The sequence below is a fragment of the Anopheles coustani genome, chromosome 2 (genome assembly GCF_943734705.1).
Source record: "Anopheles coustani chromosome 2, idAnoCousDA_361_x.2, whole genome shotgun sequence".
Taxonomy (NCBI): domain Eukaryota; kingdom Metazoa; phylum Arthropoda; class Insecta; order Diptera; family Culicidae; genus Anopheles; species Anopheles coustani.
Window position 1 is genome coordinate 19,802,707 of NC_071289.1, and position 14,825 is coordinate 19,817,531.

The following is a 14,825-nucleotide window of genomic DNA, read 5'->3' on the forward strand; positions in this document are numbered from 1 at the left end:
CTGCGTCCGTGGAAAAAGTAAAAAACCGTAGGCATGAGGTTGCATTTTCGGTAGCGAAACCCGGTAGTACACAGAGTAGGGGAAATAAAATTTTCAATAAAATGCCGCTGCCTCGAGTGGTGGAGTCTTCGCACTTCCATTATTCAAATTTGCGCGTGCTTATCGTTAGAGCCCTCGTCGGACATTGTAGGCAGTAAACGGAGGAAGGAATGTTCTGACACTGGGGTCGAGAAGTTTTTTTTTCACCCGCGACTCAAGAGCATGACCTTAAGAGGACGCCATGGGTTCTTTAACATAGACTTTTTCGGGGCTAACTAATGAGATTATCAAGTACGTTGTCATTGGAGAAAATGATTTGTGGACCGGAGAACGAACTAAGCGGGAACAGCGAAGATAGCTAGACTACAGAACCGTTTTCCACCATCAGCTGTTAAGTAATAAGACAATGGAATTGTCACCATGAGATGTTTCCTGGCAGATTCATTTCAAAGTCAAGATATTGGTTTGCCACTTCAATAGCGTTAACATTAAATTTCTTACGAATTTTAACGGATGTCTCAAAAGTGTAGAAATAGTCTCTTCAAACATACTTTTCATGAGATGCAGCGAATGCAATAAGGATACTTAATTATAATCGATATTCTGATGGTTCAAAGCATTCTTGGGCAAAGGTATTCCTGGGCAAAGGTATCGCTCCCAAAACACATACACTCCGGACACACACCATGCAACCCAAAATGACGACATATTGTTTAATGTCAGTGTCAAAGATACCTTTTGCCTGCCCACCGCAACGTCTTGCTTGGCTGGTTTTTCTCGGTCGTCATTTGGCAAAGTAATGTCATCGGAAGGATCGGCCCAGCGGGATACCACTGACCCACGACTTTTGAGAGGTCTGCTCCGACACGCGGCATTAATCTTGAGAAAGGTACGAAATAAATCATATTATCCGAGGTCTATTATAATTCAATTTTCCCGCACAGCATGTCGTTCGCCGGAAGGGGGTATGAGGTCGAGACAGGCCTTGACGTTGAACAAACACAAGGAGGAGGCAAAGAAGAGGTTTGGGAGACTCTATTGACCTTTTTTCTAGTTAACAACAGTAACCGCTGTCAAGTAACCGCTGTTCTGAAATATCAAAAAAAAAACTGAGATCAGTTTTACAGATGAGCAAGTTCTTCACAAGCCCATTTCTATGTATGAAACACATAGCCATAGTTATAGACCAATGAGACCTTCCGAACCTAAATCAAATAGAGATATCTTGGATTTCGCATATTTCCAACAGGCGATTACAGGAAATTACTAAAGTGCGTATTTATCTTCGAAATTAACCGCAAAACCACCTACTTTTTTATCCTTCAAGTGAACTCCGGAAACGGCTGTTTCCGGTATTCGCGTGATTCATTACGCCGAATTAACAGCCCATCATCTTTACCGCCAAGAGCAGGGTGCGTATTCGATGTGCACGCGGACTGAGGGTGGAAATATAATTAATGATGCGAAAAGAAGCAGCTTCGCTACGCCATTTCCGTTGCGCCTGCCAACTGCTTGTCTGTCTGTCCATCTCTTCGTACGACACGCTGCTTGTTTTTCGACACCCGCGGTAGAGTTCTTCCAACTTGAATCCCGGGTGGGACGCCCGGATGAGGAAATTTTCGGTAATGGAATCATAAATTTGGTTAAATTATTTGTTCACCAGGATTCGCTTTCCTTTGGTCGTGGCCGTTATGTGCTCGCGGAGAGGACTAAAATATTGAAGTGGAAGGTGCTAGATTTATCTCCCGGTTGTACTGCGGGATACTTGTACCGTAATGCCATTGCCGTATGGCAGGAGATGATAGATGTTCGCTGCTTTCCTCTCCGTACATTAACGCCTTTCAGACGCGCAGTTGAGCGGATTCCAACATCGGGACACTTTCTCGGGCGTCCAACAATGTGAAACAATGTGACAACTTTGCGGGATCCTTGAAAAACAAAATGTATAAAAAATCATCCCTACCCCGTAAAGGGACGACGATGAATCATTTCCACGGTAGACGCAAATTTGTTAACACATTTACCCCGAGCAAAAAGGGCTTCACGAGTCGCTTCACTGCTCTTGCGCGAAAGAAATGGCATTTGGGCTACCTTTTGCGACACACGCCGTCTTACACCGAATGAGAGGACACACGCACATATGGTGAAAATAAAGGTAAAATAATGGGGGTTGTGCTCACACCTTAACACAGGAGGACGGTCGGATTCAGTAACAGCTATCCGAAATGACAAATTGACTGTTATTCAAAATGTTTATCATTCAATGGAAGACGCCTACGGCATTATACTTGCGTCAGTCTGCTTCTGTTGGCACAAAAGTTGAGTATTTTCACGGGAAAAGCTGATTCACTTTTCGGTGCCTACGTTTAACTGACGCCTAAGAGGGTGTGTATGTGCTGTGAAGCGTATAGCGTTATAATTTTCCAGAAGGATTTTATAAAATCCCCCACGTACACTTTAAACCTGTTGACTACTCTGACGTCGAGCCTGGAGTTTTCCAGGTAGATGTCCTTAACGATCGAAAAAACTTTACCTACTACTACTTCACCGGCATGGAGTCCCGTCGCCAATAAATCATTACCATTACCGACCTGCCGTGCTGGGGCGGGTCTCATAAATATTATCCTGCTTTCCTTTTCTTTGGAAACCTATGAAATATACCTATAAGTCTTCCCCATGCTCAGAGCACCTTTAGGATTTCTTGGAATACAATGAAATTCGCTGAAATAAACCTTCTTGTAGAAGCGTGTGGCTTCGGCCACTTCCGATTTTTCTTCCCTTGACAAACCCTTAGGCAATATCGAAAATTATGAACAAAATCGATTTCTTGAAGCCGCCGTCAGCTGGTGGAGGTGGAGCCGGAAGCGTTTTCCAACCCTTTCTTTTCACCGGATTTACCACTTTCTCGGGTTCCTCGATTTTTAGAAAACGAAACTAGCGTGGATTTGTTTTTTTTTTACTTTTCACTCTGCTGCCGACAGGAATAATCCATGAAAAACATCCTGCAAACATGCAATTTCCCGCGGCTTGGAGAATAGCCAATAACAACCCTTCGATGAAGGGGGCTGGAAAAAGGAAAACTCGGAAGGCAATGTAAAATGGCTTCCTACTTTTCCGTATCGGGTCCGTAGCGTTTGGTTTTTAATAATAGAAGAACCCTGCTTATCTAAATCAGCAGTTCGACGTCTTCGAAATTTAAGTCGGAAAAACCCAACGTTACCCTTTCCTAATTTTTTCCTGTTTTTTCGCATTTTCACGTTCGGGAAAAGCAGCCCTTCGAGAAGAAGGACATACTAGGCACCTGTTTTTAACGAGCTGTTGAAAACTTCCGTCCATCACCATCGACGCTCCGGTCGGATAACCAAATATTTCCTTCCAATCTTAGAACGAACCAGGGAACCCATCACATGCAAGCATCCTGCAACCCAAACCTGGATAGAAATCACCAAGCAACAGCTAGGCTGCATGGCTGTCCGGTTTACATATCGGAAGAAAGAAAGAAAGGAAGCAAAAGGTTCGGGGCTTCTCGGAGGTCCCCTTTTTCGGCACGACTAGACACGGGCGTGTGTTCCCTTAGTGACAGTTTTCCCGAGTGCCAGCGCTAACGAACCGTGCCGAACAACGTCAACGCTTTTCCAATGTTCAACAATGGAAGCGAACAAAATATAAAAAAAGAATGAGGGGATCCGGAACCTACAGGAGTTATGGGAACTATTCATCTTAACTCTGTGCATGATGGAATTGTTGAGGGTGCAAATTGATTTTCAATCCGTCCATTCAAGCGCCAACCCCTACCCGTTTTCTTTTTACGTACGAGTGTTGTCCCAGCGAAAACACAGAGGCGTGAAACCAGATCAGTATTTCGAATAGGATAAAGGATGTTCATCCTTAAAACAATCTGACACATGAAAATGGTAGGAGCACGAATACTACGAATGGCAGCATTAGATATTTGAGTTATAAAATCAAATTTAAATATTTCTAAAATACTTGCTGTACTCCAGGGTATTCGAAAAAAAACTCATCTCATTCAATAAACCATTCTATTTCATGTGAATCCAACCCTTCCGCTAATAAACGGAACGCACCAGCTTCAAGCGTTCATGCCGACGGAAAGTTGTTTAGCTTGGAAAATGTGAGAATTGATGGTGCTCTCACATTTCACCCGGCGCCAGAAGACCTTACTTGTAGTGTTGGGCAGCGTACTGCCACTTTCTGGCGGCAACATAATGACGATACATTGTTGTAATGTACCGGGCGCTCTTATGCTACGAGACCAGGAACGCACATAACTACGGTGACCATACATACACGGAGGAGAAGTGTGTAGGGATACACTTTGATGTTACCGAATTTTCCTGGATAAAACCAGATGCGCGCTGTGCCTGTTCCTTCATCTACGATCGACAATTGCGTCCGTAAATGAACTGCCTGATAGACATCAGCTGTTTAGGGATGTAAATTTAATTTAAAAAGAAGCCGAAAATGCTTCTTCCCTCCTCTTTTTGTCGGAAAATGGATGCGATTGTAATCGTGTGCACTCGGGGTTGAAGCCACTCGAAAAGTGGCCGGTCCTGGACACCATCAAAAACCATCTCCAACACATCATTGAGCGAGTCGTTGGGGCGATAGTTTATTTTCGAGCCAGTTCAAACCGGCACAGTCCACTTCAGACCGTGTAAGTATGTCCAACGCTCTGTTGCGTCAACGGTAGTATTTGACTTGGATCCGGTTTCTATCCGAAAAGGGAAAAGCAATGGAAAAATGGCTCCCGTACAGTGGTATAGCCATGGCGATTCTACCTTATCGGTGTCCGGTGACTGTTCGACGAAATTCACCGGTAGAATACCTTCGTCTGCCAGTCTCCCATCCACTCGACGCCATCGGCATATCGCGGCAGGAAGCGGAAGCGACTACACCGCTGCCATGCCACTCACGATGGGAATAAATTTTCGGTGCAAATGGCAAACGAAACCGCAAAGTAGCCAGCTTTTTCGGGACACCCTTGCCCTGGAACAGCCCCTTGTGCCGGAAGCAAGGCTCTTATTTCCGCCTTTCAGGAGGGAGAGAGAGAGAGAAAGAGATGAAGGTTTGTGCTCCGGGCGCCGGGAGGTTAACGAGCCACCGGAAACAACCGGAGCCAACGATGAACAACCCACCTGGAAGGGAGCGTCGCGCGAACGGTTTGCGCCTTCCTGTCCTTTGACCTACCTTTTTTTGGAGAAACCCTACCAGAATGAGAATCACGGATTGTACGAAAGGGACGTGTACTTTTTCAATTTTGGCTTCAATTTCGTACCATTTCCGATCCTGGCCCAGAAAGGAAGCGTTCGTCCTTTCGCCAACTTTTGGAGAATGAGGTTGTATAGTCCGAGGATGCAGGGACAGGAGGAGCAACGGATGACAAAATGGTTGATATTAATTTACCGTAAATAATTTGCACAAACACACCTTAGCTTTTTCTGGTGTCCGAATGTTGGAAGCAAGAATAGTGGCTCTTATTTTTCATCCCCTTTCTCCCGTCCTATGAGTTGAGACGAAGAGACTAGCCTACAAGATAGGCTAAGTTCAGACTGTTCCAAGCCGCTACCGGTACTCTATGAACTTTACACTCTAATGGTGTGGTTTGCGATAAAATAAGGAATTTTATTCCAAGTTCAGCATTGCCGCAAGTGGTGGAAAACCTCAAGGTCTGGTCTGTGATGTCGGGAGTCGGACGGTTGGCCGTAAAAAGTTCTGCATGCTGATTCGGTCCTTCTAATTACTAGTGATTGTGCAAATGGATCTTTCTACCTTCGAGTGTCTACACGTGATCGTCCCGACGAGAGAAGAAAGTAGGAGCCTTTGCTCTAATGGGAGAATCATCGTTAAACCTCGTTGGAGCTAGTTTTGGCTCTAATTTGCTTAGTTTGCCGGTTTAATGTCTGGCTTGACGGGGAAAGCCTGAATGTGGGCATCCCTTTAATTGCTGAACCGTTAATGAATCGTGTGCTAGAAGTTGTCCTATTTTCTGACCAGAAAAAAAAATGAGTCGAGGTTTTTGGGAAACATTTGCTCTTGGACTCGATTACCTTTACCGATTCTACGGTGGTTTGAGTCAAGAGCTACGTTCTTTCGGTCAATTAACTCTCGTCAGCCATCACTCGTCGTGTTCTAAGTTTGGAACAATCCATCTTCTGACTTTGATAACTACATCTGCTCCCGCCCTCGAATGACTGACGGATGAAGTGCAGCAGTAGTCACTCGCTAAACATATACAAAGTGGAAATAATAAACAAACACAGCTCAACAAGCACAAACCCCGCAGTGTTCATGTTGACGAGTCTACAAGACACATGCTGAGCATCTTCGTAAAGCCATGCATCTCCTCCGGAGGCAACTGAAACTGACAGCGCGGACGTGCACGAAACTACTTCTTTCTATGAATGATGACGGAACGAACAGAAAACCTACAAATCATCGCAAGAAATTGGACGACCAACGTCGGAGAGGAGCGATCGTCTGTTGCATCGGAAGCATTTCCACATCGAGCGAGTCAAATAACTGTTCCATTCGTGGAAGCGTGGGGAAAACTTTGTCGATGACGACGGAATCGAATGGAATACGAAACTTTCGAACCTCTTCGATGCTGAAGGAGAAGATGTGAAGGAAAAAACTTAAACAAACATTAATTGCCGTAAATGATTTACGCCAACCAGCTCGATTGTGGTTACAAACTGGCCTAAGTTTAGAATTTGTTTTCCACTTCATCATCATCTTCGACGACGACTAGTCGAGTCTTGTTTTTGCCGAAGATGGCGACACTTTCTTGTCGGGCATGTCTTCAACCGCAAAGACATCATCAATTTTCGGAAAAAATTGTCTTCGTTGCACGAATTGATGACGAAGTTTCTTTGCGGCAAAACTAGCATCCGTCACTGTCATTCCATGCGGAAGCGCCGTGTTTTACACCAGGATCTAGAGTTTCCTTCAACAAAATAACACCGTATCGTCAACTGCTCGTAATTGCTACATGTTGGTTGAAATATGTGTCAATTTAATGACGATGATACTTGCCCAGACAAGCCTGGAAATAATTTAATGAACACATAGTTTTGTGTGACTTGAAGTTTTGTGTGCAATGCTTGATTCAGTTATAAAGCTTTCCTAATATAGAATCAGTTAAAATGTATTAAAATGCATACCAGTCGAGACACTGTAGAAAGCAAATACTTTAACCATAAGTTCATTCGATTCGCTCGTTTGATGTCATTTTTCAAAGAACAAAAACAATAAATCGTATCTAAGAAGCCCTTTTCCAATAAACACCTAACCAAAACTAATATTTTTCATTGTACCTTGTAACCCTCTTGTCCGGTTTCCGTGTTGTAAAACAGCAATGATGGTCAACCGAAAAATACCAAAATCATGCAACATAAATGATGCCCCTCTGGTATCTGCTATCTGTCGTGACACCATTCGATAAGACCGATCAAGTTCAGAAGAACAGAGCACGAAACCAGGCGACGGGACGGGGGTCAACGCAGGGCAAGCGATTATCATAGACAGATAAAATTTTCATTAAACCGAACTACCAACCCTTGCATGCTTCCAACTGGCGTCCATCGTCAAAGATAAAACCGGCCTGCTTGGGGCCCCGGTGAACCACTCAAACTACATTGATGACGTTCGCGTAAAGCGTGCTCTCTCCCGGAACCGGGCGGCTTCGATGAGATGACAAAGAATAAAAAGGTGGCAGACGAGTCGAACGCCCGGGAAAAAGGTTGGCATAGCACATTAGCAAATGGGCCGAGCAAAGGAGAACGAGTTGTGTTGCGGGATCTTATCTTATCACGCCGGGGACCCATCGTCATCAGCACCATCATCACGCGACTGACAGCAAACAACGACACTCGAAATGTCGAACGATTTGGAAGCCAAATTGGTACAACGATTTCCCATTAGTGTCGCGAGAAACGCCAATTGCGTGTCCAAAAACATGGAAGTTTCTACCTTTATTGTGAGGGAGTGCACACACTGCACCGGAGGAAACGAAATGCATCAAATGCACTTTTTCATCTCCCCAACAGTGAGCTATTTGTTTTGATTTATCCAGATCATTCGACAACGCGAGGTTGATCGAATTTTTTTGGCCACGATCGCATTGAACCAATGAGGTGCAACATAAAATGCAAAGAAAGATAAGCTTTTCGCATCCCTGCAGACCGGACGCGAGTGCATTTTCACACTGCATTTTACAGTCCCATTAGTTCCCCGGTTCCATCCATGCATCCATCATTAGGCGCTGATAAACTGACCGATTCGTTTGCCGATGCTCAAGCATTCGAAAGCAGGTTGTAAACGTCCAATCAAGTGGCTATAAATTAGCATTCCCACACGGTGTCCTCAACCACCCTCCAACAGCTCAACTTCGATCCAGAAGATGGCATTTCATTTCGACAAAATATGCTGTTGCTCCGGTGTGCGTGGCGGAATCTACGATCGCCGGTGGATCCCGTTAATTATGCTGCTTCTTGGAGAGAAGGATGGATCGACCAGCCTACCGATTTCGATCTGGCATGTCGATCGACCCGACCGAGCGCACGTTGAATTGACACAATCGAAAACACGCTACTGTGTCCGGGAAAGGCGCGCCCACCATCATCCGCGCGATTGTCACCCGCTCGGGGTCCAGTTTATGCTGCAGCATAACACTTGCCCCGACTGTGCCGACCCGCGTCGCGTCCGTGGAGCATCGATGCAATCAGGCATCCCATGTCCCATGCAGTTCCAGCGAAGGGGAGGAGAATGCAGAGGAAATGGGAACGAATTTCCATAATTTTAATTAACCTAATCCTCCGGACCAGATACGCCCACACGTCGAGTTGGGACCTCTTCTCTGAACCGGACCATTACCATATCTCGATCGGGTTTCGGATTGACACAGTTCCCGGCTCCGGCTTACAAAACTGATTGGACATGGCGTGGGCATCCGCTCCGACTTCACGTGTGTTCAAGCTACCCCGAGCCCTTCGCGAGGTATACTAAGTTTTTTTACAGCGAATCCCGCAACGTCGCAATCGGTTCTCTAAGAGTGGAACCATTGGTTTTTATGGCAAGTGAAGTTCACTAAGCCGTTCGATAGAGAGTGGATTTTAAGTTGCGCTAAATTATGTTTTGATGACGGCTTTGGTTCTTCTTTCCATGCCTTTTGATCGAACATTGTATTGATGTTGATAAACTTTACATAACCAACACACACTCGGGAGATGATGGGTTGGACGCCTTCACTCTTAGTCAATCATCGGAATGGAATCAACTTCAGTTTTACGACGCGTGAAGAATAAGCTTATTTTCGGCTGGAGTCGCTTTCCTGCAGTCAATAAAAAGTCCAATTTTTAATGTTCCTCTAAAAAACTTGCATCTCTTCTGCGGCTCTTAAAACAAAATCCACCAAGAAAGAGTTCTTTTCACCCCATGACATGGAAACAAGAAAGTGAGAAACTTTTCCACCGAGAATGGCGTCGGCAAATGCATTAATGCCATCTCGCGATGATGTTCGAACCCGTTAGTTACGATCCGCGATGGCGTTATTATTGCTGTGACTTGTTGCATGCCCATGGCGGTGGTACGTAAAATTTTATGTTCGACTTTTTTTAATGGCGCTACAAACTATGTCACTTCTAGCCCTTTTTCGAGTTGGCTTCGAATGAATATGCATCCAACGTTTCGGAAATGGAAGTACTTTTGCCTTCGAGCTCTCGAAGCACTGAAACGGCTTCTTGCTATTTGTATGCTGTGATTGATTGGTATTGCTTCCGAGTTCTTTCTTCTCAGTGAAACCCATTCCATTTTGTTGTCCCAGTTTTTCTTTTCTGTTTTCTGTCTCGAGTACAGAACTTTTTTCCGACGGTCGTTTATTGTTACCTGATTGTTAACGGAGAAAAAACGGAGGGTTGCTTCTTTGCAACCTTTACCCTTCTGATGGTTTGGAAGTTTTCTTCAGTCACTTTTTACGTCAAAGGTAAACCACCGAATTTAAATGTTAGCCCATCTCCGATTACAATTAAAATGGGAACAATTCTTATGCAGAAAGCGGGCAGGTTGATGGTAAGCTGCTGACTTCACAGAGATTTCAAAAGCCCTTCTCATCTGGCTTCTGGAAGCCCTTCCAAATCATTTCATTACCCACCGGCACTCGAAATGCGATTAGTGTCGCCGAAAAGGACTTTAATCTGGGCTTTACTGTTAAGCCTATTAACAATTAAGATTCTAATCACTTCCACCGAAAATGCGTTAGCATAGGATGACTTGTTTAAGGAGTATTTTCATTGAATAGAATTTTCACTTATTTTTTAAGTTTGATCATTAACAATCATTACATTACCGATGTTCCAGTCCAATCTCCTTTCCTTCATTTGCTGTTTTATTCATTAGACCACTCAAATAGGCCTAACCTTCAACAGAATTGCCATTTCAAATAAGTTTAACGTTGCACAAAGTCATCATGATTAGCATGGGCCAAGCCTGTGAAAAACAGCACTACATGCTACTCGCATTTAACCTGACTTTGCTCCACTTTATCGAACGCTGAATGAATGTAATGCGATATGTTCTGAGATAATAAAACAAGCTCCACAGTCACCATACTCGAGCAAATGATTAATTACACTTTTTGGCAGAGTTGGCCGCTCGGACCTGCCCGACTTTATTGTGACACTGTACACACCTTCGGTTGCCTTGGTGTGTGGCGTCATTTGAATGCCGAACTGACTCTTTATTCATGTTGTGAGTGGAATTAATCTCCAATCAAATCGGCTGTCTGATCAAACCCACACGGTCTGGCCCATAAAAAAAGGTTTTATGCATGTTTATGCTCACGCTCGTGGATGTCATCCAGGTATCGAATTTTAAAACTGCGCTGCATAACCAACCTGGGAGTAGTGGGTGTGTTGTGACTGCAGTGATTTCTCAGTGTGAAATGTGCATTCTCCCGAACGGCTCAAGTAACACTCCATAAAAATTACGATTAGCCGATTGGCTTAAACGTCGGTGGATTATGTCAATGATAAAGTGTTCACCAGTATTCGGTCACCTCAACAGATGTCACGAGGCGGTGGCCATTGAATACCTAATTCTCGTGACCCGAAAACACCCCGTGGGTCGGAAGAAAGCATAAAATCATGTTTTGAATAGATGGACAAGCGCTGATGTCCTTCGCCCGAGACGTCCGACTGCCTTGTTTTTGGTTGTTAAAAGGCGTGGGACAGTAAAAAGTATCAGCGTTACATTCACAACATAAATGTCACTCTCAAACAATGGAAAAAAAACTTTGTTCCGATAAACGCATTTGATGGATGGCAGTAAAACCTTCTGCGTTTAGTTAAGGAAATCCGAACATGGACGTGAAGTTGTCGTTTCAGAGTCATGAATAAATCGACATTTGACCAAGAGGAGATGTAAGCGAAGTTTAACGATCGATTTCCGAGCAGCGATGTTTATAAAACGGAATCAAAGAGATGCCGGAAGAGAAGGTTGTAAAATCACAAACCATCAAATGACAAAGTGACACCCAAAAAACAATCATCGAAATCAATCCCTCCTTGTTATACTGTGAGTGAATGTGATAAAACTTTTCATGATCGAATTTGGAGTTGAATTTTTAAAGTTTGGACGAGCAGCTTGAGTTATCGTCATCCGAATCGAATGATTACGCATGTTTAGTTGGTCTCTACGGAATTTGGAAAAAAATTAAAAACAGTAGCTTCAGTAATAGCATGATGATAAATTTACTCACGGTTGCAAAACGCATGTCACTTGCTGCAGGTTTTTGTCATGCGTATAGCAAGCTAATCTCGGGAAAAATAAATACCGACAGTTAAACATACCGCTACAACATGCATGTGCAACAGCAACATGTTCGACGCAAATGGCACTCCCTCTTATTCAATTCGAAAAGACCAACGACATCGAAGAAATTATGATTTCGCTTGCACACGTGACATTTCGCTGATTTGTGGCAAAACTCGTTTTACCACGGGTTCAGCGAGCTCAGAAGGGTGTGATGATGATGTTTCGGTAGCTGCATCACCTGAGAAGCTGTTTGTGTTCGAATGTTGTCTCATTTGGAATCAAGTTCATGAGGTTGCGAAAGACGCTCCCATCCGTTTGAGCTGCTTCCGACGGTGAGGCCGTGATGAAGGTACCACAAGTGTTTGTGGCAACAATAGGGGAAATCTTTTAGATTTATTGACATCGGTTTGCTCCACTATGATCGTTCTACCCGTTTGAAATTATCTTTCATTTGTATTCAAACTCCAAACCACACAATGTGTGAAGATTCGCATACATATGTGTTACCGATGATTCGTCTACCGTTTGAAATCCTTCCTTGCTAGAAACTAGCAGTTGCTTTAAAATAATGTTACACGAACATCGCACTGCTCCAGTTCTATCATTGCTTCAACGCATTTCTTTTGGTATTTCTGACGGCGTCTAGGTGAAATAACTACATTAGCTCATTTCCACCAGTCAAAAATAATTCCTTTTCAGATCGTTGCATTACGATTGACTGACTTTCGACTTCGTGAAAACCATGCCTAGTAAACAGCTGCTTGGTAAACCAATGGAACTCCTCTTTAACGGTCCCTCGAGAGGGATATACTGTTTCCCGAAACAAAACACACACTCGGAATGAAAACGATGAGCGTTTTATTCCGCGGAACCAGTGCAACTCCCATTTACTGCCGTTTGGGGATGCACATGCACACACACACATACGATACAGACTCCACACCCGGGTGTATGATAAACACAAGGGATCAAATTATGTTTAGCCATAACAACCGTCCGCTACTGTTGTTCCAGACGGAGTGTGTGCTATGCTGTGGTATTTTACCATTTTTGTAACCCTCCCTTCCCGCACACACACCCCCCATGCCGGGGTTCTGCCGAAAACCTGTGAAGCAACTTAATAGTTTCGGAATTGAGATGTTGTAAATAAACAATGGTTGCACCCGGATCGATGGATCGTGTTTAAAGTAACGTGCGTGGTACGTTTGCGTGAGACAATCGTTTGATGTCGCAGTTAGCATATTTGATTGATTGTGGTAGAGGTGGCATGGATCAACCACAAGTTTTGTTCATGTCTGACAATGTTCCTCATGTATTTTATCAAGTACTTACTGCTACGAGAACTGCTTTGATTATTGAGTTTCTCCTTATTATTTTTAATTGGAATGAAACATTTGCTACACTGGTAAAAATATTCATTACTTTTTTGCCAATGTATTATGATAGAATATTTTTCTTTTAAATTTGGTTGTAGGTAGTATATTTGCTGTTAAATTATCAGCTGGAATAGCTGCATATTTTTTGTTTTAAAATTTGTTTCTCGGATATCCCATTCAACATTCAAACACATTCTTGAGTGTTCTTTTATTTTATTCGCATATTTACCTGTCTCGTTAGTGCTACAAACAAATTTACAATTTTTTATATTGTTTTTGTTGTATTGTGTTTTTTAAAATTCAAAACACATCCAATTCCATTTTGAGAATTATCACCCGGTAAATGAATAAAATCTATCGCATTTCCTTGGAATATTCGTTATCAATAACAGTTTATTTTGCTTCAAACTGCAATCATGATGATACCCATACTGTAAACCAATCTGAAAAAGTAACTCACTTCAACGAGTCTAAATAAAAATTGGGAAAAATGTAAATAATCCATCACTCTTTTACGACTCGCGCGAGCGAAAATAGTAACGTGATATGATTGGAAGTTGATTGGAAAAACATCGTTTGTGTTCGTTAAGTGGTTCTTGCTTTGAAGACTGCAGCGTTGCACATAGGAAATGCCATCCGGAGCCGGCTGCTGTTGCGAGCCATGACGAAACTTCCAGGAAGGTATGCTGCAAGTGGGACGCCACAAGAGCAGGGAGGAGGAGTAAGATAACAGGGCAAGTCTATGATGGCATTTAGCCATTTTCTTGCATTGTGTTTCGTATGCTACGTCGGGCGGACTCGGTTAGAAAGTAGGATGAAATTCGCCCTCAATAAATTCCGCTCGAGCTTTAAAGCATATTTTCCGAAGAAGCCTCCTTGTTTTTTTCCTTCCTTTCTCAAGCACATTTACACTCTCTGCCGTTGAAAGGAAAAGAATTCTGGACGCCCGAACGGGCGAAGGAAAATCTGCATAAAAGCAGCCAGGTTACATAAACCATAACAACCGGCGGGACAGTTTGGCCCTCGGCCAAGGCAGATTAGAACCGTCTGCGGTGTTTCCCCGACCTCACCGTGTCGCTTTTTCGAAACTACCTTTGTGCTGATTATGCTGGTTGTTGCTGAGAGCGTATGTGTGTGTATTGTGTGTGCTATGAAGAATTCACACTGCAATCAAATAGAAAGCGCTAAGCAGAACATGATTGGAAAAATGAAAAGGACTTGTTTACGTGCACTGGAGGTTTCTTCAGCGTTTACACTAGAAAATCTCCCTTTTTTGTGGGTAAGGTGGTGAGGTTTTGAATCAAACACGAAAGGTATAGAATCCGAAAGACTCGTAAACCACGAAAGTCCGGTCCAGACTTCTTTTTATTCGCACTCCAATAGACGACCGAGGGAACTGAGTTTGCTGAATCTAAATGACAACATACGTTAAGGGTATGTTCAACCGGCGCTCAAGGCCACATATACACGTGTGTGTGTGTGTGTATGTACATAAAAGCACATAGCCGAAGGCGCGGTTTGCGTTGGTGAAACATGAACAGCAAGTAATTTCCATTTCGAAAAAACAAAAATATAAAA